This window comes from Scyliorhinus torazame, chromosome 6 (assembly GCF_047496885.1).
Source record: "Scyliorhinus torazame isolate Kashiwa2021f chromosome 6, sScyTor2.1, whole genome shotgun sequence".
Classification (NCBI taxonomy): domain Eukaryota; kingdom Metazoa; phylum Chordata; class Chondrichthyes; order Carcharhiniformes; family Scyliorhinidae; genus Scyliorhinus; species Scyliorhinus torazame.
The window spans coordinates 309860386-309886699 of NC_092712.1; the positions used below are offsets into that span (position 1 = coordinate 309860386).

At 49.7% G+C, this 26314-nt stretch overlaps 1 protein-coding gene across 3 annotated transcripts in view; it reads left to right on the forward strand.

Annotated features, from left to right (window-relative positions):
- myripb (myosin VIIA and Rab interacting protein b) overlaps positions 1–26314 on the forward strand; it is a 475899-nt gene that overhangs the window by 371707 nt on the left and 77878 nt on the right. The gene's annotated exons all lie outside the window — the stretch shown is intronic.

Genomic DNA, 26314 nt, shown 5'->3' on the forward strand with positions numbered 1-26314 from the left:
AGCTTTTTGTGATTTATGCACGAGGATTCCCAATCCCTGGGGGATGAATCAGTGAATGGCTGTCATTTGTTTAGCTGAAGCAGGTGCAATGTGTGTACATGTTCTTTCTGTCTGCAAAGAACAGGGCCCTGTGTATTAAGATATGTAGCTTCCAAGACATGCAAATGCGCCACACTTTGAGCCCTACTGACAATCTTAAATTGGTTGTCAAGGTAACTCTGAGCGCGATGAGGGTTATTTAGCAAGTGTTGGCTGATCATGGAGTCACATCTAATGTTGGACACTGTTTTAAGTTTTGCAATCACAGGCTGGTTGGGTACGGTCTGTACCTTGCCCATTGCGAACAGCGGCTGGGACATTGCTGTTTGGTACAATCTGCCAGTCTTTGGAAGGTATGGTCTGCATACCCAGCATCGCACTAACACTGATTAGTCCTGATCAGTGCAAGATGAAAAACTTCATCATATCTCTTCTTTTCAGTAATATTGAAGTTCTGTACTGCCAAATGACAATTAATAGAATATTCATGAACTACCACAGATCAGCGATGTATTTGACGGCAAACCTTTGGCACACCTGCATCTTTATTTGGAGACAGGTATGTACTTGATGTGAAGATGAAAAACGAGGCCCACTTTCAGCCTCTAGAGTATGTGTAACATTGAGTGAATCTAGCTGAAGATGATGCACGACTGTGTTAGACCTTCCCGAGCACACCAGAAGTGGAGCTGAACCAAACCTACAGCTTTTAAATTAATGACACAGCGATGGACCAAGTTGTGCAGTCAGAAAACAAATAATATAGTTCAGTTGGACAGGAGCTATAAATCATTCTTTGGCAGACTAACTCTGGACTAAAACCAGAACCGCAGGCTAATGTTCAAGGGAAACAAAGCACTTGCATTTATATAGTGCCTTGCATGACTTCCGAACATTCCCCAAGTGCTTCGCAGCCAATGAAGTCCTTCTGAAGTGTGGTCACTCTTGTAATGTAGGAAATGTGGCAGCCAATTTGCGCACAGCTCCCACAAACAACAATGTGAAAATGACCAGGTAATTTGTTTAACGGTCTTGATTGAAGGATAAATATTGGCCAAGGCACTGTGTGGAATTCCCCTGTTCTCCTTTGAAATAGTGGCACGGGATCTTTTCCATCTGCCTCCCCAGTGCAGACGGGACTTCAGTTTAACAGTCCGTTGGAATCCCAGCATCACTCCTTCGGTGCCGCACCGGGGTGCCGGCCTAGAATAGGCACTCGCGTGTCTGGAATGGGACTTGAACCCACGCTGTCTTCCGGCTCACGGGCCTTGGTGCCGCTTCCGAGCCGTGACTGTAAAGAGAGGGAGCAGAGTTTACGCGGGAAGGCGGAACTCGGTGGGTTGTCCGGCTCGTGACAATCCGCTCATGATGATGGGTAAATGCTGATCCCAGTTGAGCCAAATGGCCTCTTTCTGTACTGTAAAATTCTATATAATCCCCTGTAATTATTTGATGGCATGGTCAGAAAGCCTAGAACACAGGTCAGCAACAACTTGTGTTTATATAGTGCCTTTAACATCCCAAGGTGCCTTACAGGAGGGTGGTCAAACACAGTTGAGAAATGTAAGTAGATATCAGCAAAATTCTGCAGTTGCTGGAAATTTGAAATAGAAAGCGAAGAGGGTGGGAACATTCAGCAGCGTCTGCGGAGAGATGAACAGTGTTAACGTTTCCGGCCGATGACCTTGCATCCGAAGGTCGTTGGACAGGCAAACCTAAAAGCTTGGCCCTAGAGGTAGATTTCACAGAGCATCTTGGAGGAGGAGAGAAAGGTGGAAATGTGCAAGGAGAGGATTCCAGAGCTAGAAGGAATCTGCACTATTACAAGTGCGAGAAATACTGCCCGATTTCCTGGCCAGTCGGTGATCTTAAACTCTCCATTTTGTTTGGGTGATGTTGCCACCTGCTGGTCAAGTCCTGATGCTTCACCATCAGTCAGTTCCTCAAATTCCCACTTGACGCAGAATAAAAAGAAAATGAAAATCGCTTATTGTCACAAGTAGGCTTCAAATGAAGTTACTGTGAAAAGCCCCTAGTCGCCACAGCGCCTGTTCGGGGAGGCTGATATGGGAATCGAACCGTGCTGCTAGCCTGCCTTGGTCTGCTTTCAAAGCCAGCAATTTAGCCCTGTGCTAAACAGTCATAAACACAGGTGAGGACAAGCTGTTTGAGCTATTTTAGAAATAACCAGTCACTTTATAATAAGACATTGGCTGTGGATCTGAAGTCGCATGTAGGCCAGACCTGGTAAGGAAGGCAGATTTCTTTCCCTCAAGGACATTCAAGGTTTCTAGGACAATGATTTAATGATCATCATTAGACTTTTGATTCCAGATTTCTATTGAATTCAAATATTACCATCTTCCGTGGTGGGATTCGAACCCAGGTCCCCAGAACATTACCCCAGGTCTCTGGATACCGCTACGCCACTGCCTCCCCTTACCTTTTTCCACTTCAAAGAAACCCCACCAATCTGAAGATCCTATTTGATGCTCCAGATTTGCTAAATGTTTAACATATTCCTTTCAAGGATGAAGAGCTCAAATTTCTTGAATCTTCCCTGGTAACTCAATTACTGCCAGCCTTAATGGCGTTGAGTGTAAATGGATCAGGCCATCTATCAGGAGATAATGCATATGAAGCCTTCGTCGTCATTATTTCGGTCATTTCTCCCTCAGATATGCTGTTAAATGTGATGAACTCTTCAATGAGAAGAGAAAATACCAAACTCAGCTCAGATCCTGCCCTCAGTCCAGGGGGCCCAGCTCATACCCATCTCAATGTTAGAAGACAAGGGACAGAAACACGCTAATCACACAGCCTGCCAACTTGGAAATGCACCTTTTATCCCTATTCTCTGCTTCCTATCTGTTAACCAACCCTCTATCCATGTGATGTATCGCCCCCAACTCCATGAACCTTTACATTTTTATGTGGTCCCTTATGGAATGTCTTTTGGAAATCCAAGTATACAACATCGACTGGTTGCCCTTGATCTACCCTGCTAGTTACATCTTCAAAAAAAAACTCTCAATACATTTGTCAAGCATGTTTTCCTTTTCATAGAACCATGTTGACGTGTTCTAATCAAACTCTGCTTTTCTAAGTGCATGTTAAGACTTCCTCAATAATAGATTGCAGGCTAGGAGTTGGGGGGCCCTGCACAAGCTCAATTTGACACGGCTGGTGGAGCAGATGGATGAGGATTTTAAAAGATGGGATATGCTGCCACTCTCACTAGCGGGTAGGGGGCAGTCGGTCAAAATGGTGGTCCTCCTGAGGTTTCTCTTTGTGTTCCAGTGCCTTCCCATTATGATCCCCAAGGCCTTTTTCAAATAGGTAAGTAGGAGCATCGTGGGTTTTGTGTCGGCGAATAAGACCCCGAGGGTGAAGAGAGTGTTTCTGGAGCGTAGCAGGGACAGGGGGGTGGGCTGGCGCTGCCGAATTTGTGTGGCTATTATTGGGCAGTCAATGTGGCGATGATCCGTAAGTGGGTAATGGAGGGAGAGGGGGCGGCGTGGAAGAGGTTAGAGATGGCGTCCTGTGTGGGCATGAGCCTGAGGGCGCTGGCGACGGCACCGTTGCTGCTGTCGCCGACAAGGTACACTACGAGTCCGGTGGTGGCGGCGATGTTGAAGATCTGGGGGCAGTGGAGGCAACACAGGGGGGAGGTAGGAGCCTCGGTTTGGTCACCGATTTGGGAGAATCATCGGTTCGTCTCAGGAAGGATGGATGGGGGGTTTCGGAGCTGGCATCGGGCAGGGATTAGAAGAATGGGGGACCTGTTCATCGATGGGGCGTTTGCGAGCCTAGGAGTACTGGAGGAGAAGTTTGGGCTACCCCCGGGAAAGGCTTTCAGGTACATGCAAGTGAGGGCGTTTGTGAGGCGGCAGGTGAGGATATTCCCGCAGCTTCCGGCACGTGGGATTCAGGACAGGGTGATATCGGGTGTATGGGTTGGAGAAGGCAAAGTTTCGGCGATTTACCAGGAGCTGAAGAAAGAGGAGGAGGCCTCGGTAGAGGAGTTAAAGGGCAAGTGGGAGGAGGAGCTTGGGGAGGAGATAGATGAGGGTCTGTGGGCTGATGCCCTGAGTAGGGTTAATTCTTCCTCCTCTTGCGCCAGGCTGAGCCTAATACAGTTCAAAGTTACTCACAGAGCGTATATGACAGGGGCGAGGTTGGGTAGGTTCTTTGGGGTGGAGGACAGGTGTATGAGGTGCTCGGGAAGCCCGGCGAATCACGTCCATATGTTCTGGTCGTGCCCGGCGCTGGATGGGTTTTGGAGGGGTTTTGCGTGGACTATGTCCAAGGTGGTGAACGCCCGGGTCAAGCCGAGCTGGGGATTGGCATTATTTGGGGTAACGGACGAGCCGGGAGTGCAGGAGGCGAAAGAGGCCGGTATTCTGGCCTTTGCGTCCCTGGTAGCCTGGTGGAGGATTTTGCTACTATGGAAAGATGCGAAGCCCCCTAGTGTGGAAGCTTGGATCAATGACATGGCAGGGTTCATCAAGCTGGAGAGGATAAAGTTTGCCTTGCGAGGGTCTGTGCAAGGGTTCCTCAGGCGGTGGCAACCGTTCCTAGACTACCTCGCGGAGCGTTAGGAGGAGGTCAGCAGCAGCAGCAAACCAGAGGCGGGGGTAGGGGGGGGTCTCTTTTGGGGGGGAGTTTGGGGGGGGGGGCTCCCCTATTGGTGCTTTTGAATGTCATATGGGGGGTTATTGTATATGGTGGAAACCCAATGTATAATTTTTTATTGTTGTGTTCTTTTTCTTGGGGGGGGTTGTTGAAAATCTGTTGGAAAAATTTGAATAAATATATATATATATTTAAAAATAATAGATTGCAGCACTTTCTTGATGCCTGATGTTAGGCTAAATGGCCAGTGGCTCCCTATTTCCCCTCTCTCTCCCCTTTCTTGACTAGCAATGTTACATTTGCTCACTTCCAATCTGATGGGACCATTCCAGAAACTGCAACATTTTAGAAAATCATAACCAGTATATCCACTATCTTTGCAACTCTCTCTTCTAGAACCTGAGGGTGTACGCCATCAAGTCTTGGGGATTTGACGGATTTGAGTTCCTTTTTTTTAAAGATAGTTTATGGGAGGTATATCAAATATATACAGAGACAAAAACAATCAAAGAGCCATAACAAACAAACTGTGATATAGTAACATATCAAATAACAATATAATAATATAACATGGTAAACCCAACGTATCTACAATCCCGCCCACCTCCCCCAAAGAGTTCTTTCACCAATATACTCCTCAACACTCCCCTTCCCGCAAAGAAAAGAAAGAAAAGGACATAACCTGCCCCCCCCCCCCCCCCCCACCCCGCTGACGTTTTAGTACGGCTTGAAGAAGTCGATGAACAGCTTCTACCTCACGGAGAAACCCTTGTCCATCCATCTAATGGTGAACTTAATATTTTCCAAGTGGAGGAATTCTGCGAGGTCCTGCACCAAAGTGCCAACCCTTGGTGGTCCCGACTCCCACCAACTCCTCAAGATCCTCCTCTGGGCTGGCAGGGAGGCGAATGCCACCTCGCCGGCTTCTTGCCCCACCAGAGCACCCGATCATCAGACACTCTGAAGATTGCTGCCCATAGGGACGGTGTTACCTCCATTCTCAATACCCTTGACAGTACATCGGTAACCCCCCCCCCCCTCCAGAACCGCACCAACTTCGGACGAGCCCAGAAGTATGGGTATGGTTTGCTGGGGACCCGGCACACATTGGGTTGTCTACTCCCGAGAAGAATCGGCTCATCCCGGCCATCGTCACACCTGTGCACCGCTTTGAATTGGATAGGACTTAGTCTGCCGCATGACGAGGAAGCATTAATCCGATGCAGCGCCTCCTTCCAAATCCCCCTGGCATCGCCCCGCCCTCGCCAATTCCTCCTCCCATTTTAGCCGAATAGCCTCCATTGATGCTTTCTCCTTTTTGGTCAGCTCCACATAGATACCTGAGATCTTGCCTTTCCCAATCTCGTTCTCCAATAAGAGCCTATCCTGTAGTCCCAGCAACGGCAACATTGGGAACGAACCCACCTCCTTTCTCAGGCCCTAATCTGAAGGTAGCTGAACGCATTTCCGTTAAGTAACTGGTAAACCTCTGCCAGCTCAGACAAGTTTGCAAATTTTCTTCCCGTGAACAGATCCTCAAAACATTTAATCCCCAGCCGGTCCCATTCCCTAAACCTAGCATCTAAACTTGCCAGGATAAATCTTCGGTGCCTTCATATACATGCCCTCCATCCCAAAGTGCTGCCGGCACTGAATCCACACCCTCAGTGTAGAGATTACCACCGGATTCGACCAGTGCCCTCAAGGTGGTCCCCTTCTACTCTTTCCCCATAGCGTCTCTTGGTCCTCGACCCGCTTCCGGACCATGGCGATGGTCGCAGCCCAGTAATAATTTTGTAAATTCGGGAGCGCCAGGCTACCCCCTCGTCTATCTCTCTCCAGGCAAGCCCTCTTGGGTTGCGTAGTCTTCCCTGCCCACAGAAAGCTCAAGTTCAGCTTGTTAACCTTCTTACAGAACGATTTGGGCAAGAACATTGGGAGACTCTAGAATACAAACAAGAATTTCGGCATAACCACCATTTTTACTGTCTGAACTCTCCCCGTCCAGGACGGTGGCAACACATCCCATCTCTTGATGTCCCCTCTCATCACCTCCACCATTCTCATCAAATTTACCTTATGGAGTTAGCCAATCCCATGCCACATGTATCCCCAGGTAGCGGAAACGCAAGCTCACCATCCGGAAGGGAGGCTCACTCAAACGATACCCCTGCCCTCGGATGCTGTTTGGGCACACCTCACTTTTTGTCATGTCGAGCTTATATCCCAAGCAGGTGCCAAACTCTTCCAAACCTTCTCCATTATCCTACCGAGGCTCTCCACAGGGCTGACGTTGAGAGGGTGGTTCGGGTGCAAATGTATAAGAGTCGATGACTGCAGACATCTTATGGAGGCCTCATGGTGTGCGGAATGACAACCTGGGGAAGTTGGCTAAGACAAAAATATGCCTGATTTAAGTGGGGTGGCTGGGGGTACTCGATTGGCGACTTGGAACTTTCGAGGACTAAATGGACATGTAAAGAGATTGGGAGTGCTCGCGCATTTGAAGAATCAAAAGGCGGACTTAATATTCCTACAGGAAACTCATTTCAAAGTAATCTGATTTGATTTTGTTTCACTGTCATGTGTATCGAGGTACAGTGAAAAGTATGGTTCTGTGTACAGTCCAGACAGATGATTCCATACATGAAAGAGACAAAGGCATACGATAAATGCACAATGTAAATACACAGAAATAGACATCGGGTGAAGCATACGGAGTGTGGTACGACTCAGTAGAGAAGATATGTGGAGAGACCATTTCAGTTCACAAGAGGGTCATTCAGGTGTCTGGTAACAGCGGGGAAGAAGCTGTTTTGGAACATGTTCGTGCGTGTTCTCAGACTTTTGTATCTCCTGCCCGATGGAAGAGAGAATAAGCCGGGTGGGGGGGGGTCTTTGATTATTTTGCCCGCTTTCCTAAGGCAGCGGGAGGTGTAGACAGAGTCAATGGATGGGAGGCGGGTTTGCGTGATGGACTGAGCTGTGTTCACAACTCTCTGTAGTTTCTTACGGTCTTGGGCCGAGCAGTTGCCACATCAGCCTGTGATGCAGTCCGATAGGATGCTTTCTATGGTCCATCTGTAAAAATAGTAAGAGTCAATGTGGGCATGCCAAATTTCTTTAGTTTCCTGAGGAAGCTGTTGTGCTTTCTTGGTGGTAGCGTCGGCGTGGGTGGGCCAGGACAGATTGCTGGTGATGTGTACACCTAGGAATTTGAAACTGTCAACCATCTCCACCTCAACATCATTGATGCAGAGAGGGGGGTGTACGATACTTGGCTTCATGAAGTCAATGACCAGTTCCTCAATTTTGCTGACATTGAGGTAGAGATTGTTGTCGCTACACCACGCCACTAGGTTCTCTATCTCCCTCCTGTATTCTGACTTGTCGTTGTTCGAGATCCAACTCACTACGGTCATGTCGTCAACAAACTTGTAGATGGAGTTAGAGACACACAGTCGTGTCTGCATAAGGAGTATAGTACGCAGCCTTGTGGAGCCCCGGTATTGAGGACTATTGAGGAGGTGTTGTTGTTTATCTTTACTGGTTGTGGTCTTTGGGTCAGGAAGTCAAAATGGAAAATGAAATGGAAATCGCTTATTGTCATAAGTAGGCTTCAAATGAAGTTACTGTGAAAAGCCCCTAGTCGCCACATTCCGGCGCCTGTTCGGGGATCCAGTTGCAGAGGGAGGAACCAAGTCCTAGATTTTGGAGTTTTGATATGAGTTTGGCTGGGATTATGGTGTTGAAGGCGGAGCTGTCGTCAATGAATAGGAGTCTGACGTAGGAGTCCTTGTTGTTGAGATGCTCCAGGGATGAGTGTAGGGCCAGGGAGATGGAGTCTGCTGGACCAATTGTGGCGGTATGCGAATTGCAGTGGATCAAGGCATTCTGGGAGTATGGAGTTGATGTGTCGCATGACCAACCTCTCGAAGCACTTCATAATGATAGATTAGAAGTGGCAGATCAGATGAGACTAAGGAAGGACTGGGTGGGTCAGGTCTTCCACTCGGGGCTTGACATGAAGACGAGAGGGGCAGCTGTGTTGATCAGCAAGAAGGTGGTTTTCATGGCGGGAAAGATTGTGACAGATCGGGGTGGTATATTTGTAATGGAGAATGGGAGGTTAGAAGTATCCTCGCTGGTGCTGCACAACATCAATGCCCCAAACTGGAATGATGTGGAATTCATTTTTTAATTTTTTAAAGTAATTTTTATTACGGTTTTCATAAAATATCAATAACAAAATGAAAGAGGAACCCAACAGGGTTACGTACAAAACACGGCCTAGAAAAGCAACCCTCCCTACCCCCCTCCCCGCTGTACATAAATAATAAATTAACATTAACACCCCGACTTAACACAACGGGTATATACACCCCCCTGGACCATCCAGTGTAAATAACAGAAACAGAAATAAAGTAAACCCCCCACCCGCAGTTGCTGCTGCCATTGACCAATGTCTACCGTTCTGCCAGGAAGTCCAAGAACGGTTGCCACCGCCTAAAGAACCCTTGTACCGACCCTCTCAAGGCGGATTTCACCCTCTCCAATTTAATGAACCCTGCCATATCACTGATCCAGGATTCCACGCTTGGGGACCTCGCATCCTTCCACTGAAGAAGAAACCTTCGCCGGGCTACCAGGGACGCAAAGGCCAGAATTCCAGCCTCTTTCGCCTCCTGCACTCCCGGCTCCTCTCCCACACCAAATATTGCGAGCCCCCAGCCCAGTTTGACCCTGGATCCTACCACCCTCGCCACCGTCCTCCCTACGCCCTTCCAAAATTCCTCCAGCGCTGGGCATGCCCAGAACATATGGGTGTGATTTGCTGGGCTCCCTGAACACATAACACACCTGTCCTCACCCCCAAAAAACCGGCTCATCCTTGTCCCGGTCATGTGTGCCCTGTGCAGCACCTTAAACTGTATGAGGCTGAGCCTCGCGCACGATGAAGAAGAGTTCACCCTCCCTAGGGCATCTGCCCACGTCCATTCCTCAATCTCCTCTCCCAACTCCTCCTCCCACTTACCTTTCAACTCCACCACCGAGGCCTCCTCCTCCTGCATCACCTGGTAAGTTTCCGAGATCTTCCTCACTCCCCCCCCCCCCCCCCCCTCCGGAATTCCACCACCTGCCGTCTGGCAAACGCCCTTACCTGTAAGTACCTGAAGGTGTTCCCCGGGGGGAGCCCGTACTTCTCCTCCAGCTCACCCAGGCTCGCGAACTCCCCGTTCACAAACAGGTGCCCCAACTTTTGTGTCCCTGCCCTGTGCCACCCCAAAAACCCTCCACCTGTTCTCCCTGGGGCGAACCAGTGGTTCCCCCGTATTGGGGTCCACGCCGAGGCCGCAACTTCCCCCCTATGCTGCCTCCACAGATTTTGAGGGCAGCCGCCACCACCGGGCTTGTGGTATACCTCCTTGGAGGGAGCGGCAGCGGCGCCGTTGCCAGCGCCCCCAGACTCGTACCTACACAAGACGCCATCTCCAGCCTCTTCCATGCAGCCCCCTCCCCCTCCATCACCCACTTGCGCACCATCGTCGCATTGGCGGCCCAGTAGTACCCACAGAGGTTGGGCAGCGCCAGTCCCCCCCTATCTCTACTCCGCTCCAGGAACACCCTTCTCACCCTCGGAGTCCCTCGCACCCACACAAACACCATTGTACTCCTGTTAACCCGCCTAAAAAAGGCCTTCAGGATAAACACGGGGAGGCACTGGAACAGGAACAAAAACCTTGGGAGCACCGTCATTTTGACTGACTGCACTCTACCCGCCAAGGACAGCGGCAACGCGTCCCACCTCTTGAACTCCTCCTCCATTTGCTCCACCAGCCTCGTAAAATTAAGCCTATGCAGGACCCCCCAGCTCCTGGCCACCTGGACCCCCAAATACCTGAAGCTCCTCTCCGCCTTTTTTAGTGGGAGCTCGCCAATCCCCCTCTCCTGGTCCCCAGGGTGAACCACGAACAGCTCGCTCTTCCCCCATGTTGAGCTTGTACCCCGAAAAGTCCCCAAATTCCCTAAGAATCCTCATTACCTCTAGCTTTCCCCCCACCCTGTCCGCCACATATAGCAGCAGGTCAGCCGCATAGAGTGACACCCTATGCTCCTCCCCACCCCGCACCAACCCCCTCCAGTTCCTTGACTCCCTCAGTGCCATAGCCAGGGGTTCAATCGCCAGTGCGAAGAGCAGGGGGAACAGGGGACACCCCTGCCTCGACCCTCGGTGCAACCGAAAGTACTCGGACCTCCTCCTATTTGTGGCCACACTCGCCATCGGGACCTCATACAACAGCCTAACCCACCTGACAGACCCCTCCCCAAACCCGAACCTCTTCAGCACCTCCCACAGGTACCCCCACTCAACCCTAGCGAAGGCTTTCTCAGCGTCCATCGGCACCACCATCTCCGCCTCCCCCTCCCTCGCCGGCATCATGATAACGTTCAAAATCCTCCGCACATTCGCGTTCAACTGCCTCCCCTTCACAAACCCCGTCTGGTCTTCATGGATGATCTGTGGCACACAATCCTCAATCCTCGTGGCTAAGACCTTCGCCAGCACCTTGGCATCTACATTTAGCAATGAAATCGGTCTGTAAGACCCACACTGCAGGGGATTCTTGTCCCGCTTCAGGATCAAGGAGATCAGTGCCCGGGATATCGTCGGGGGCGAAGCCCCCCCCTCCCTTGCCTCATTGAAGGTCCTGACTAGCAACTGGCCCAACAGGTCCATATATTTTTTATAGAACTCGACCAGGAAACTGTCCGGCCCCGGTGCCTTCCCCGCCTGCATGCTTCCTATCCCTTTGATCAGCTCCTCCAGCCCAATCGGGGCCCCCAGTCCTGCAACCAGTCCTTCTTCCACCTTTGGAAACCTCAATTGGTCCAGGAAACGGCCCATCCCTCCCTCCTCCCGTGGGGGCTCGGATCGGTACAATTCCTCGTAAAAGTCCCTGAAGACCCCATTGATGCCAACCCCACTCCGCACCACACTCCCTCCCCTGTCCTTAACTCCCTCGATCTCCCTAGCTGCGTCCCGCTTCCGAAGCTGATGCGCCAGCATCCGGCTTGCCTTTTCCCCATACTCGTAGACCGCCCCTTGGGCCTTCCTCCACTGCACCTCCGCCTTCCTGGTGGTCACCAGGTCGAATTCGGCCTGGAGGCTGCGCCTCTTCCTCACCAATCCTTCCTCGGGCACCTCCGCATACCTCCTGTCTACCCTCACCATCTCCTCCACCAGCCTCTCCCTCTCCCCCTGCTCCCTCCGCTCCTTGTGGGCCCTAATGGAGATCAGCTCTCCCCTGACCACCGCCTTCAGCGCCTCCCATACCATCCCCACTCGGACCTCCCCGTTGTCGTTGGTCTCCAAGTACCTCTCTATACTTCCTTGGACCCGCTCGCTCACCTCCTCATCCGCCAACAGCCCCACCTCCAAGTGCCACAACGGGCGCTGGTCCCTCTCCTCCCCCATCTCCAAGTCCACCTTTTGTGAGGGCCACGAAGAATCCAGCACGAGTTTTAAGGATACAAAGTAATAACATTTATTTACAATAACATATATATAAATAACAGTAGCAGTAACTTCCCTTGCTACATACTCCTTCCTGCTGGTTCCCGAACTGGCCAGCTTTATTTATACTAGGAGTTTACTAATGGTTTCTCCACCCCCCTCATTGGGGAAGCTCATACTCCCACAGGATTGTGGGATTGTCATTAGTCCCCAGCCAATGGTAAGTAGGCAGGTTATAACACCACCCAATGCGGGGCGTGGTCCGAAAAGGCTTTTGCCGAATACTCAGTATCCTCTACTCGCGCTATCAGCGCCCGACTCAAAATGAAAAAGTTGATTCGGGAATAAGCCTTATGGACATGTGAGAAGAATGAAAATTCCCTAGCCCCCGGCCTTGCAAATCTCCAAGGGTCCACCCCTCCCATCTGGTCCATAAACCCCCTCAGCACTCTAGCCGCCGGCTTCCTACCCGTCCTAGACCTGGAGCGATCCAATGCAGGATCCAACACCGTGTTAAAGTCTCCCCCCATTATCAGGCCCCCCCCACTTCCAAGTCTGGGATCCGACCCAACATGCGCCGCATAAAACCCGCATCGTCCCAATTCGGGGCATACACATTGACCAGTACCACCCTCTCTCCCTGCAACTTACCACTTACCATTACGTACCTACCGCCATTGTCTGCCACAATGCTCGACGCCTCGAATGACACCTTCTTTCCCACCAAGATCGCCACCCCTCGATTTTTGGCATCCAGCCCCGAGTGAAACACCTGACCTACCCACCCTTTCCTCAGTCCTACCTGGTCTGCCACCTTCAGGTGTGTCAGAAGCATAACCACATCCGCCTTGAGCCCCTTCAGGTGCGCGAACACGTGGGCCCGCTTAACCGGCCCATTCAGTCCCCTTACATTCCAGGTTATCAGCCGGATCAGGGGGCTACCCGCCCCCCTCCCCCGCCGACTAGCCATGACCCCTCCTCGACCAGCCACGCGCCCCACCCCACACCCGGCCCGTTCCCCACAGCGGCAGGCCCCCGTCTCGACCCCCCCCACTCGCTCCAGCTCCCCCTTGACCATAGAAGTAGCAACTCGATCCCCCCCCCCCCCCCCGCCACCCCCCACCCCCAGCTAGCACCCATCCTAGCTGATTTACTCCCCCCATTGCACTTCCGCAAGTCTGCTGACCCCGGCCACTCCTGCCTCTCCTTCGACTCCTCGTATTGTGTGACACACCCTCCTCTCCCGTTCCCCATCCATAGACTCTTGCCCCTCCCCCTTCCATTCTAAGCGCGGGAAACGATCCTCGCTTCCCTGCCCCGGCCCCGCCCCCTCCAGGATGTGGAATTCATGAGGTGCGTTCAGGAGATAATCCTGGGTGTGGATACTCAGATTGATTTTTTATTTGGCGGGGGGGCACTTTAACATAGTACTAAACCCCGGAGCTAGACCGATCTTGCCCTAGACCCAGGACGCCACTGAGCTCGACACTATTACGTCTTCAACCGTGCTTGCGAAGGCCTCCCGGTCCGCATGCAGCCGCTTTTGTTTAGCGCTTATCTTTGGGGGGGTGGGGGTTGGGAGTACCGGACATACCGCAATATGGAGCAGCTTTCACCCCTCAATGTTTCAAGTACAATTCTGCCATTTTCAGCCGCCCGACTGGGCTTAACAGGTCAAAATGCCACGGGAGCCACCAAGTTCACCGCCGCCTACAGCATGGTCACCACTGGACGTTCCCCAGATTTTAGTTCCTTGTGCTTCTCCAGTACTTTGTCTCTGCTGATATTAATTACCCTAGGTCCCTAGTTCACCCTCTGTCTCTGGTATGTAACCTGTCTCTTCTACTGTGAAGACAGACACAAAACGTTTGTTCAATGCCTCTGCCATTTCGTCATTCCCCATGATAGGTTCCCAGTCTCTGCGTCTAAGGTACCAGTGCTTACTTTCGCTACTCTCTTCCTTTTTATATACCTGGAGAAGCTTTTACATTCTGTTTTTCTATCCTGGGCTAGAATATTCTCATATTCTATTTTTACTCTTTTGATCAACTTTTCAGAGACCCTTTGTTGGTTTCGAAAACACTCCGGATCTTCAGACTTACAATTAGTTTTTTGCAAAATTCTAAGCCTCATCCTTTCTCACTAAAGGTTTCACCAAGATCCTTTCTCACTAATGTCCTTATGTCCTCCTTTATTATCAGGGCTAAATGCTTCCCAATATGCTTAAGTTGAAGATCATTCCTGTGGACCAGCTGCCTCTTTCCTCAGTCCCGACTGATGCCAGTGCCCTGTGAATCGAAACCAGTTTCTCCCACACAATCTTTTTGCCACACTAATGTTCCGTATGCCAGTTTGCTGTTTTCCGAAGTAGTAATCCAGAAATTATTGCTCATGTCAATCTACTTTTTAATTTAGCCCCTAGTTGCTCATAGGCCTTCATCAGAACCATTTTCTGAGCCTGGTGTCATTGGTACCCAGGGGGACCCCCAACAACTGGATCCTTCCCTCCCACTCCAAGTTCCTCTCGGAGATGCCCGTAACCCTGGTACCAGGCAGGCAACACAACCTTCGGGACTCTCACTTTTAGCTGCAGAGAATTGTATCTATTCCCCTAACTGTCCCATGCTACAACTATATATATTTTTCTTCCCCCATGTTGAATGGCTCCCTGAACCACCGTTACATCATCAGTTTGCTTATCCACCCTACAGTGCCGTCTCCTGTCCACGCAAACCGCATGAACTTCAAACCTGTTGGACAATTGCAGGGGCTGAGGCTTCTCCTTTCTGGGTCCCCATACCTGCCTCATTTGCAGTCACACCCTCCTGTCCCTCACCATAGGCCAGATCAGGAGTGCCCAGCCTAAAGGATGTAACTGCCTCCTGGATCAAAGCGTCCAGGTGAATTTCCCACTCCCCTGTGCATCACAGTGTTGGATTCCATGTCATCAGCTCGAAGCGAGGCACTTATTGAAGTTGCGCTGCTGTGGTTCACACAGGTGTCCACCAGCTCCCACATGCTACAGCTGCAACACATCTGCCCTTCCTGTCATCTTTATTTAACTAATTTGGTTTCAAGCTTAGAAATATATCACTCAACTCTTATCTGTAGTTGTATTCAGTGGTTTAGCTAGTTAAGCTATCAATCAGGACTTCTATCTTGCCAATACCAGAACTGCTACTCCCATTTAGAGTGTTAAAATCTTAAAATGCACCAACCAATCACCTACCTGCCCCCCTAATTAGTGCCTCTGAACACTCACCAGCTACTGGAGGCTGACAAAAAGATATAAAAAGCCGCAACTCATTTCAACACTGAATTCCAACCTCAGTCCTCATTTTCCTCACTTTGTGCAGTCACAAAGCTTTTGTCGAGGGCTGGTGACACACACCCAAGTTGCAACTGCTCAGGTAGTTTCCTGCCACAGCAATTAACACCTATTCAGGCAACCACTTTCAATTGATTGACAGATAACTGCCACTGCCAGGCAGCGTTTAAAGTAGGCATTATAACTAACTTTCAGCTTTAACATTCCAAGTCAGAGTCTTAATTATAACCTGAGGTATGCCACAATAAAGGCTCCAACGGCAGTTTTTATTTGTGATCGTACGGTCGTCAGGTGGCAAAAGGCAGCAAGAAGGATATGACAAAGATAGTTTGAATTAATGAAGGCAATCTTTGGCTCTGCGTTCAAATGGGACTGGGATGGTAGTGATCCAAATCCGCTTCCCCCTGAAATTCCTACCCGAAGCTTACATCTTTGAGCAGACCACTGATCGTCAATTTGGATGATGTGGAGAAGCCAGCGTTGGACTTGGGTGGGCACAGTAAGAAGTCTTACAACACCAGGTTAAAGTCCAACAGGATTGTTTCAAATCACTAGCTTTCGGACTGCAGCTCCTTCATCAGGTGAGTGAAGAGGTGGGTTCCACAAACACATATATGGACAAAGTCAATGATGCAAGATCATACTTTGAATGTGGTAATTAAGTCTTTACAGGTGTGGTAATTAACTCTCTCCAGTCGCACTGTCCAGACCTGTAAAGACCTAATTACCTTCAATTCGGAGATGAAGGACCTATTAACATAACCAGTAGTATTTTATCATGAGTTTTCCCTGAGTTTGCAGCGACTGTGATTTGCGCATTATCGATTGGCGTGCCAATGTGGAAAGGAATGTTGACTGGAAAGTGAGATAGAACATAGAAAATACAGTGCAGAAGGAAGCCATTCGGCCCACCGAGTCTGCACCGACCCACTTAAGCCTCACTTCCTCCCGATCCCCGCAACCCAATAACCCCTCCTAACCTTTTTTGGTCACTAAGGGCAATTTATCATGGCCAATCCACCTAACCTGCACATCTTTGGATTGTGGGAGGAAACCGGAGCACCCGGAGGAAACCTACGTAGACACGGGGAGAACGTGCAGACGCCGCACAGACAGTGACCCAGCAGGGAATCGAACTGGGACCCTGGCGCCGTGAAGCCACAATGCTAATCACCTGTGCTACCGTGTTGCCCTAAAATTGTGAAAGGATTTATCAGTCGAAGTCTGGAATACTTTTTTTTTAATAAGTAATAAATATCGGAGATGTGAGAGACACCCGTGAATACCCCGCTCACCAATCAACAGAGTGTTGTTTCATGTGAATTTCAAAACTAATGGGATGACAGCAGCCTATAACACCTGCCCCTCCTCGCCTTTCAAGTCATTGAACCACGGTAATGTGATGGCAGCCCACATCTCCGACTTATTTTGTAGATCTATAATAACAGACTTCTGCTGAATCATTCCACTGGTAGGAAGCAGCAATGGAACGCAGTGTTTTCTAACGTGTGCTCTCGATTTTTGTTGCTCGTACCACACTCTTTTCTCCCCCCCCCCCCCCCCCCCTCCCCCGCCACATGCAAGCAGATGCCCTTTTCACTCATTACCATACACTTGAGAGTTTCACATACCCCTCTCTCAGGGGGACATGGCTGTCAGTAGCCCCTGTGCTGTCCAACAGGAGCATTCATCAGAGACTTATATCTTATCCTCTGCATTATTCAGCTGACGCAGCGCGTCGATCTTTCCCTGCAGCTGAAAGGTTTCTGCAAAGGATGTTTCTGAGTAAAGGTCAGGTGTTGATGTCTATGGTTCATTTCTTGAGGTAAGCCTTCAGGGTGTCTTTGAAGCGCTTCCTTTGTCTTCCTCTTGTTTGAAAGCCTTCCTTGAGCTGGGCGAAGAAGATTTGCTTTGAGAGTCAAGACTCTGACATCCTAAGCACATGGCCGGCCCATGTGCGGAGTTGGTTTCAGATGATCATAGCCTCAATGCTGGTACTCTTGGCTTCTTTAAGGACACTGGTGCTGCTATGCCTGTCCTCCCAGCTGATACGAAGAATCCATCTTAGACATTGTTGATGGTACCGCTCCAGGGTCTTGAGGTGGCATCAGTACAAAGTCCAATTATCTGAACCATATAGAAGAGTTGGGAGGATGATTGTCTTGTACATGAGGTGATCTCGATGTCAGCATGAATGTTGCAGTCATCAAACATGCTTGTCCTTAGGCATCCAAAGGAGGCGCGTGCGGATTGAATAAAACGTTGGATCTCCACATCAATGTCAGCCTTCGATGAGCAAAGGCACCCCAGGTAGGGCAAATGCTCTACGTTTGGTAAGGCTTTTCTTTGGGCCCTATTCTCCCAAAACATTTCCAAGTTCATTTGTTGCGTTTTTTTCAGTGAGTTTCCCGTCAGCTCTGCCGGCGAGTTCCCCACCGCTTTTCAATGACACAGTCACCTTTTTCGGCCCTGGGGAGTTTCTCACACTTTTAGGCCACACATCTTTTTTTAGCATTGGGGAGCTGAACTCCGAGATCGGGCGCCATTTTGAAAAGGTGCCCCGATCTCTAAGTGAGCTTGTGGGTCCCCCACACCCCCCACCCATGGGCAATGTCACCCCACACACATGGACACTACCCCACACCCTCCAAGTGAGGACATCCACCTATTGGGTCACTGGGGCTCCCTCTACTTCAGCCCCCTTACAGCATCCCCGCCTTTCCAAGACCCCCATCCATCACCCCTACAACCTGCCAGAAGCCCTGCACTTCCCCGCCCATCAAACTCTCCCTCCACCCTCATTTTATGGGCAAGGCCCCCTCGCACCCTGGCCCTTGGCAGTGCTAGACTGGCACTCTGGACCCTTGCACTGGCACCCACACAGTGCTCCTGCTGGCTTGGCAGTGCCACGGTGCCCGCAATCCAGGGGGAGGGCCAGGGAGCCACCCTGCACTTACCCTGACCACCCAGGGATTTCCAATGGCCCAGGAGACCCCAGGGTGCCTTTCAGCCTGGTCCTTGTTTGTGTGGACAAGCACTGATTGGCACCTGGCGGCAGCCTCCCTGGGGAGGCCGGAGAATCGAGGGAGGCTGGTGGATCCCGTGCAGGTAGGTTGTAAGTACGTTTACGACCAACTTCCGCGTGTGTCATTCGGTCCCGCCTATTTGGCGCGGGTTTCCGACTCCAACATCTCGCTGGACTTTGGCGAATCCCGGGAGGCCCGGAGGCTGTTGGGAGTCTCGCTGGAGGACTTTCCCGGTATTCTCAGCCGCGTTGTGCTCAAGCACGAGCACAATACGGCTGGAGATTCGCGCCCATTATATCACTTTGCTAAATGATAATGTCACAATCAGGACAAATTTTATCTCAAATTACGATTGATTTGGTAGCTGTTCCTTTAAAAAGGTTCAGGATGGGTTGTGGTTGATGACTCTTCAATGAAATTGCTGGGCAAAGCCATTGTAATAAAAAGCCAATTATCTGTTTAAGTATATCATCTCAACATAATATTCATTGCTTTTCTCATTTTTCATTATGTTCAAGAGAAGGTCAATGTTATTTTCATTTCCCTGATCTGATTAGGGTAATATACAGTTTTTACTGGTCTGGTTCCTGTAAGATATTTCCTTCATTACAATAAATTTTTGCACAATGTTTTGTAATATATTGATTTGTGTTGCTACGTTACGTCTGTACACTAAATTTTAAATCTAAAATTAAGTTTAATATGCTTCCCCAAGTTAGTCATCCTGAATATTTAATATAACCTCGTGTGTCATTTGAATGCCATTACAAAGCTTGGCTGTACTCATTAATGTAAATTATTGTTCTCTACTCCATCCCAATTAATCTACATAATGGTGAATTGGCAATTTCAGTCTTAATGCTTTCACAACACAAGCTTCCTCAGATGAACAAAGGTTTTTCATTAATATTTTTCTCCAGGACTAAGAGTGCAGATAATTTGATCATCAGATGTGCCCAAACTGGTGACATGGTATGGATTTTTCCAACTTAACTAGCTCTTCCAGGAAATGTACATCATTTGAGATAAATTTATTCGACAACAGAGAGTGAAGATAATTTATTTTAAATCCAGCATCAATCTTCCACTGAAATAGTAATTTCTGCCAATGCGCCGCCTCCTCTTAATGGGTGCAGCTGGCTCCCTGCTCACCACAAAGAAACAAAGAACAAAGAAAGGTACAGCACAGGAACAGGCCCTTCGGCCCTCCAAGCCCGTGCCGACCATGCTGCCCGTCTAAACTAAAATCTGCTACAATCCTGGGTCCGTACCCCTCTATTCCCATCCTATTCATGTATTTGTCAAGATGCCCCTTAAATGTCACTATCGTCCCTGCTTCCACCATCTCCTCCGGCAGCGAGTTCCAGGCACCCACTACCCTGTGTAAATTAACTTGCCTCGTACATCTACTCTAAACCTTGCCCCTCTCACCTTAAACCTATGCCCCCTAGTAATTGACCCCTCTACCCTAGAGAAAAGCCTCTGACTATCCACTCTGTCTATGCCCCTCATAATTTTGTAGACCTCTATCCGGTCGCCCCTCAACCTCCGTTGTTCCAGTGAGAACAAACCGAGTTTATTCAACCGCTCCTCATAGCTAATGCCCACCTCTGTAAAGTTTCCATCCATCGCCTGCCCCTTTCCATTGTGTTCATCTGGGTGACAACCCATTGAGCACAATTTTTGCCGAAGATCCTTGTACATTAAAATGACAACTTACAGCTTCACAATGCCAGGGACCGGGGCTCGATTCCCGGCTTGGGTCACTGTCTGTGCGGAGTCTGCACATTCCCCCCATGTCTATGTGGGTTTCCTCCCACAAGTCCCAAAAGACGTGCTTGTTAGGTGAATTGGACATTCTGAATTCTCCCTCTGTGTACCCGAACAGGCGCCGGAGTGTGGCGACTAGGGGATTTTCACAGTAACTTCATTGCAGTGTTCATGTAAGCCCACTTGTGACACTGATAAAGATTATTATTACAAAACCCATTTAATAGAATCATCGAATCCCTAGAATGCAGATGGCAGCTGTTCGGCCATCAAGTCTGCAATGACCCTCTCAAAGAGCCCCCTACCTCGGCCCACTTTCCCACCTCATCCCTGTAACCCCATAACCCCACCTAACCTTTGGATGCTTTGGAGTAATTTTTTAGCATGGCCAATCCATACTGACTTCGCTGTAACTGAAGTTAATCAAAGTGAAAAGAAGGCATTAAGACCAATCGTTGCTAAAATGTTATTTTGGTACACGTTTGTGAAGATCACTTTGTGACCTGTTTTTTAAAACTTAATAATTTTTTGAGATCTCTGGGAAAAAAAAAAAATCCAGACCGGTGCACAGTCGCAGCAACGAGCACCATCTACAAGATGCACTACCATGCCTCACCAAGGCTGCTTCAGCAACATCTTCCAAACCTGCAACCTCTCCCACCTCGAAGGACGAGGGCAGCCGATGCAGGGTGTTACGGAATGGAGAGGGATTAATTTGAAACAGCCCTGATTTCTCTTCTCACTACCCGTCCATTAGCAGATAGGTGTTTTTGATTCCCGGTTTACTCCTTTATAAGTGGTGGGGTACTTTCCCCATTTGGTGTGATCCACTCCTCTATTGCTAACCCCACAGCAAACTCACGATGAGGTAAAATTAAGAGGGTTGGTTGATTTAACGCACCGAAACCGCAGGAAAGGTTTTGCAATGTCTGCCGCTATTTGCACTCGAGGGGCAAGAGAAAGAAAGGGGTAGAGGGCAAGACCACGATGAAAATAAAAGTTCTGATTTTACGTGTGTCCAGAGTTCAGAATCAAAAGTCCAATGGCGCATTCCCTCCGAGGATAGCAGGTTGATTGTCGCAGGATGACCCGTCTTTCCGGAAACAAGGACTTCCATGATGGGAGAAGGCACGTCGGAATGAATTAGTCTCGAAGGCGCAGATACAGTTCCAATATTCCAATGGCACACAGTGTAGATGACGGCCAGGTAAATTCTCCTGGTCAGAGCTCTTTCTGCTGCTACGTGTTAGGCAGTAAATGGTAGACAGACACAGGCAGTTTTCCCAGAGTCCTGCTTCTCTTCTGAAGTCAAACAATGGCTGACTGAGTTCAGTTTGATGCAGCAATATTACAGGTTCTAGCATCTTGGGGGAGGTCAAGTGACATGCCTCCCACTTCTTCCCCTGGACAAAGGATGTGTTTCCCCAGGTCTGGAAACCTGAGGTGTTTCATAGAGGAGACAGTACCTCAGGTAGCCAGGATACTTCTTTAGAAATGTACAGCAGCTTTGTGCAGTTCCAAGGGGGGAGGCATTAGTCCGTTTTAGAGATATCGGGCGTGATTCGACTAAGTGGGAACAAAGTCCCATAATGAATGCGTTTAGCTGCGTGTTTCCTGGGGCTCGGAGCACTGAGAAACACATGGTTATAGAACGCCACTCGCATTAAATAGGGGACCTCTGCAAGGAACACGCGGCCGAGGCCACACATAGCCCCGTCTTCTACACTGAGGCGCTCCGCCCACTGGAACTCTGTGTAGCAAGAGATCGGGACGCCATTTAAAAATGGCGTCCCAATCTCTGAAACTCTGACGCGACATCCGATCCCTTCCCCAAGCCCCAAGGCATTGTGGGAGGGTCCCCAGCCCCCACACGCACCCCAGCACCCACGCAGGGCAGCTCGGCCCTATCGCACCCGTGCACAAAATGCAAACTTGGCAGCTTGCCAGTGCCAACTTGGAACACTGGTGGCACTGCAAGTGTGATAGGCCAGGGTGCCAGGCTGGCACCAGTGCCAGGGGTATTGCCTTGCCCAAAGGGCATGCACCTGATGGAATCTAAGTCCTTCTGGGACCTCCATGAGTGCCGTTCTGTCTTGAAAGGCCCTCACCCGAGGTCTCGGAAGCGAAGAGAATAGATCTCAATGCCTTGGGTACCTCGGGGATCTGCATATTAGAGTGAGACCAGCTGCGCCACGGTGAGCTGCTTTTTGGGTGCAGCGTGGCCAATGGATCACGCCCAATGGATCACGCCCAATGAGTCGCGCCCAGTGGATCACGCCCAATGGATCGCGCCCAATGAGTCTCTGCTGTTTGTCTGAAGGTTAGAAATTCCTCTAAATCTTACTCGGCAACCACTACCATTTATTCCACAAGGCTATTCAAGGTAAAGTCTTGGTCAAAGGAATGGACACGATGGGATGAATAGCCTCCCTCTGTGCTATAACTTTTCTATGATTCTAATTAAAATAAAATACAATCATAATTCAAAAGAGTAGGCAAATTGACATAGATATACATTTTCCTTACTGTCCTCTGGCGTGACCAGAGCAGTGGGAACACCACCATCTGCAAGTTTCCCTCCAAGACGAGCAGCATCTTCACTTGGAACTATATCGCTGTTTCTTCACTGCCCACATCAGCTGAATGAATGCAAAATATTTTCCACTTTAAACGCTATTTATCTCTTCTTTTTCGAAACCAATTGTGTCATAAAAAGAAAATGATACACCTGTGATTGAAAAATTGCAGGGCACGCAGCTTCTCTATCGACAGTTATGATGGAATATTCCTGTTTCTGGTTTCTGATGGATTTCTAAAATTTGTGTTAATATTTCATAATATAGCGATATTGTGTTGACCATTTGGTTTCTCAACAAAGCATGAGAGAAATGTAATCGCTCAAAACCCTTCCTGAAAAACAGCATATTCAATATCTATGAATTTCTATCCTTTTTCAAGAGTTTTTATCAGTGCTCTTAAATAACATTGAGATGTCGCTACAAAATTCCCACCTCCCAACTACAGAGGGCACCCCAGTAACACCCAAACTGGCCCAGGCAGCTGCCCACACAGTGCAAATACCTCAGCCTGTAGGTTTTGGATGGTGTCAGAGGCCTTCTCCGACATCCCGGACTCACAAATCTAACTCGGCAACCACTGCCATTTAATTTTTTTAAATGGACTTGTTCATTCATTGCAAGTCAATGAGCCGAATGTTGGGCGCGATTCTCTGACCCCCCGCCGGGTCGGAGAATCGCCGGGGTCTGGCGTGAATCCCGCCCCCGCCGTGTCCCGAATTCTCCGCCACCAGAGAATTGGCGGGTCGGTGGGCTCCCCCCGGCGATTCGCCGGCCCACAATGGGCCGAAGTCCCGCCGTTGCCAACCCTCGCCAGCCAGCGTGGATTGAACCACCTACCATACCGGCGGGAGCAGATGGGGCGGGCAGGCTTCGGGTTCCTGGTGGGGGTGCGGGGCGATCTGGCCCCGGGGGGTGTCCCCACGGTGGCCTGGCCTGCGATTGGGGCCCACCGATCGGCGGGCGGGCCTCTGCCGTTAAGGCACTCTTTTTCTTCTGCCTTTGCCATGGTCTCCACTATGGCGGAGGCGGAAGAGACCCCCTCCATGCGTGAGGATGCCGTGAACGTCTGCTGATGCTCCCACGCATGCGTCGCCCGGCAAAGTCCTTTTGGCGCTGGCTGGCGTGGCGCCAAAGGCCTTTCCCGCCAGCTGGTGGGGCGGAAATCACTCCGGCGCGGGCCTAGCCCCTCAAGGTGAGGGCTTGGCCCCTTCTCCGCACCTTTGGGGCGGCCCGACGCCGGAGTGGTTCCCGCCACTCCATTACGCTGGATTCAATTCCCCCGCCCCGCCGGGTAGGGGAGAATCCCGGCCGTTATTCCCAACATTTTGCAACCCCCAATAGGGAAAAACAGTTCGGATCAGTATTCTTATTTCCCAGCTTTTACCGGTATACCATTTTAAGGTAGACAAGACCAGTTAGAACCAGTATTTTTATTTCCCCATTTTACTGGTTGACCTTCTGGGCCCCCATTATTGTAAAGCACTATATAATGCTAATGGTCATGGGCAATGCCATCGGAAATCTGCTATGCCAGCTTGTGACATTACACAATAAAAACCCGTGCTCTCACTCACGATATCTCTTGTTTTTATACTTTTTCTCTCTCTTGTTCTTTCTTTCGGTTCTATTCGTTTTTATTCTTATCTTCACTTCTGCCTTGATCGTAGGAGCAGGAGTAGGCAATTGGGCCTCTCGAGCCTGCTCTGCCATTCAGCTATCTCATGGCTCATCTTCTCCCGCACTATCTCCATAACCCTTGTGATGTTATTGGAGTTGACAAATCAATCGACCTCTGCTTTGAACACACTCAGTGACTGAGCTTCCAGACGGAATTCACCATCCTCCGAGTGAAGAAACTCCTCACCTCGGTCCTAAATGGCCTACCTCTTACTCTGAGTCTGTGTCCCTCCAGTTTTTAACTCCACTGAACTATTATTTCTTCAGCCAGAGGGTGGTGTATCTGTGGAACTCTTTGCCGCAGAAGGTTGTGGAGGCTAAATCCCTGAGTATCTTTAAGACAGGGATAGATGGGTTCTTGATGAATAAGGGGATCAAGGGTTATGGGGAGAAGGTACGAGAATGGGAATGAGAAAAATATCAGCCATGATTGAATGGCGGAGCAGACTCGATGGGCCGAGTGGCCTAATTCTGCTCCTATGTCTTATGATCTTATTTTTGCTTTTTCTCTCTGACATTTTCCTCTATTTTTACTTCCTTTCAGTTAGTGGTGCTTTTTAAAAATTCATTCAAGGGGTGTGCGTGTCGCTGGTGAGGACAACATTCATTTCCCACCCCTAATTGCCCTTGAGAAGGTGGTGGGGAGCTGTCTTCTTGAACCGCTGCAGGCCCCGTGGTGTAGGTTCATCCACAGTGCTGTTAGGGAGGGAGTTCCGGGATTTTGTCGCAGCGACAGTAGAAGAACAGCGATGTACATCCAAATCAGGATGGTTTGTGGCTTGCCGGGGAAGTTGCCTTGTTCCCATGTGTCTACTGCCCTTGTCCTTCTAGGTGGTAGAGGTGGCAAGTTTGGAAGGAGCTGTCGATGGAGCCTTGGTGAGTTACTGCAGTGCATCGTGTGGATGATACACACTGCTGCCACTGTGCGTCAGTGGTGAAACAAATAGAGTTTGAAGGTGATGAATGGGGTGCAATCAAGCAGAATGCTTTGTCCTGGATGGGGTTGAGCTTCGTGGATGCTGGTGCAGCTGCACTCTTCCAGACAGTGAAGAGGATTCCGTCACACTGCTGACTTGCGCCTTGATAATGGTAGACAGGCTTTGGGGAGTCAGGAGGTGAGTTACACTCCACAGAATTCCCAGTCGCTGACCTGCTCTTGGAGCCACAGTACCTACATGGCTGGCCCAGTTCAGTTTCTGGTTTGTTCATTGATGGTGGGGTTTTCAGCGATGGTAATGCCATTGAATGTCATGAGGAGATAGTTGGATTCTGTTTTGTTGGAGATAGTCGTTGCCTGTAACTTCTGTGGCACAAATGTTACTCGCTGCTTATTAGTCCAAGCCTGAATATTTTCCGCGTCTTACTGTATATACGGGCATGGACTGCTTCAGTAACTGAGGTGTGAATTGTGCGGAACATTGTGCTATCATCAGCAAACATCCCCATTTCTGACCTTATGATAGAGGGAAGATCATTGATGAAGTAGCTGAGGATGGTTGGGCCTAGAGGACTACCCTGAGGAACTCCTGCAGCGACGTTCTGGAACTGGGAACTTGACCTTCAACAAGCACAACCATCTTCCTTTGTGCCGGGTATGACTCCAATCAGTGGAGAGCTTTCCCTCTGATTCTCTTTGACTCCAGTTTTGCTCTTTGATGACATACGTGGTCAAATACTGCCTTGACGTCGAGGGCAGCCACTCTCATCTCACCTCTTGAGCTCAGCTCATTTGTCGCCATTTGAC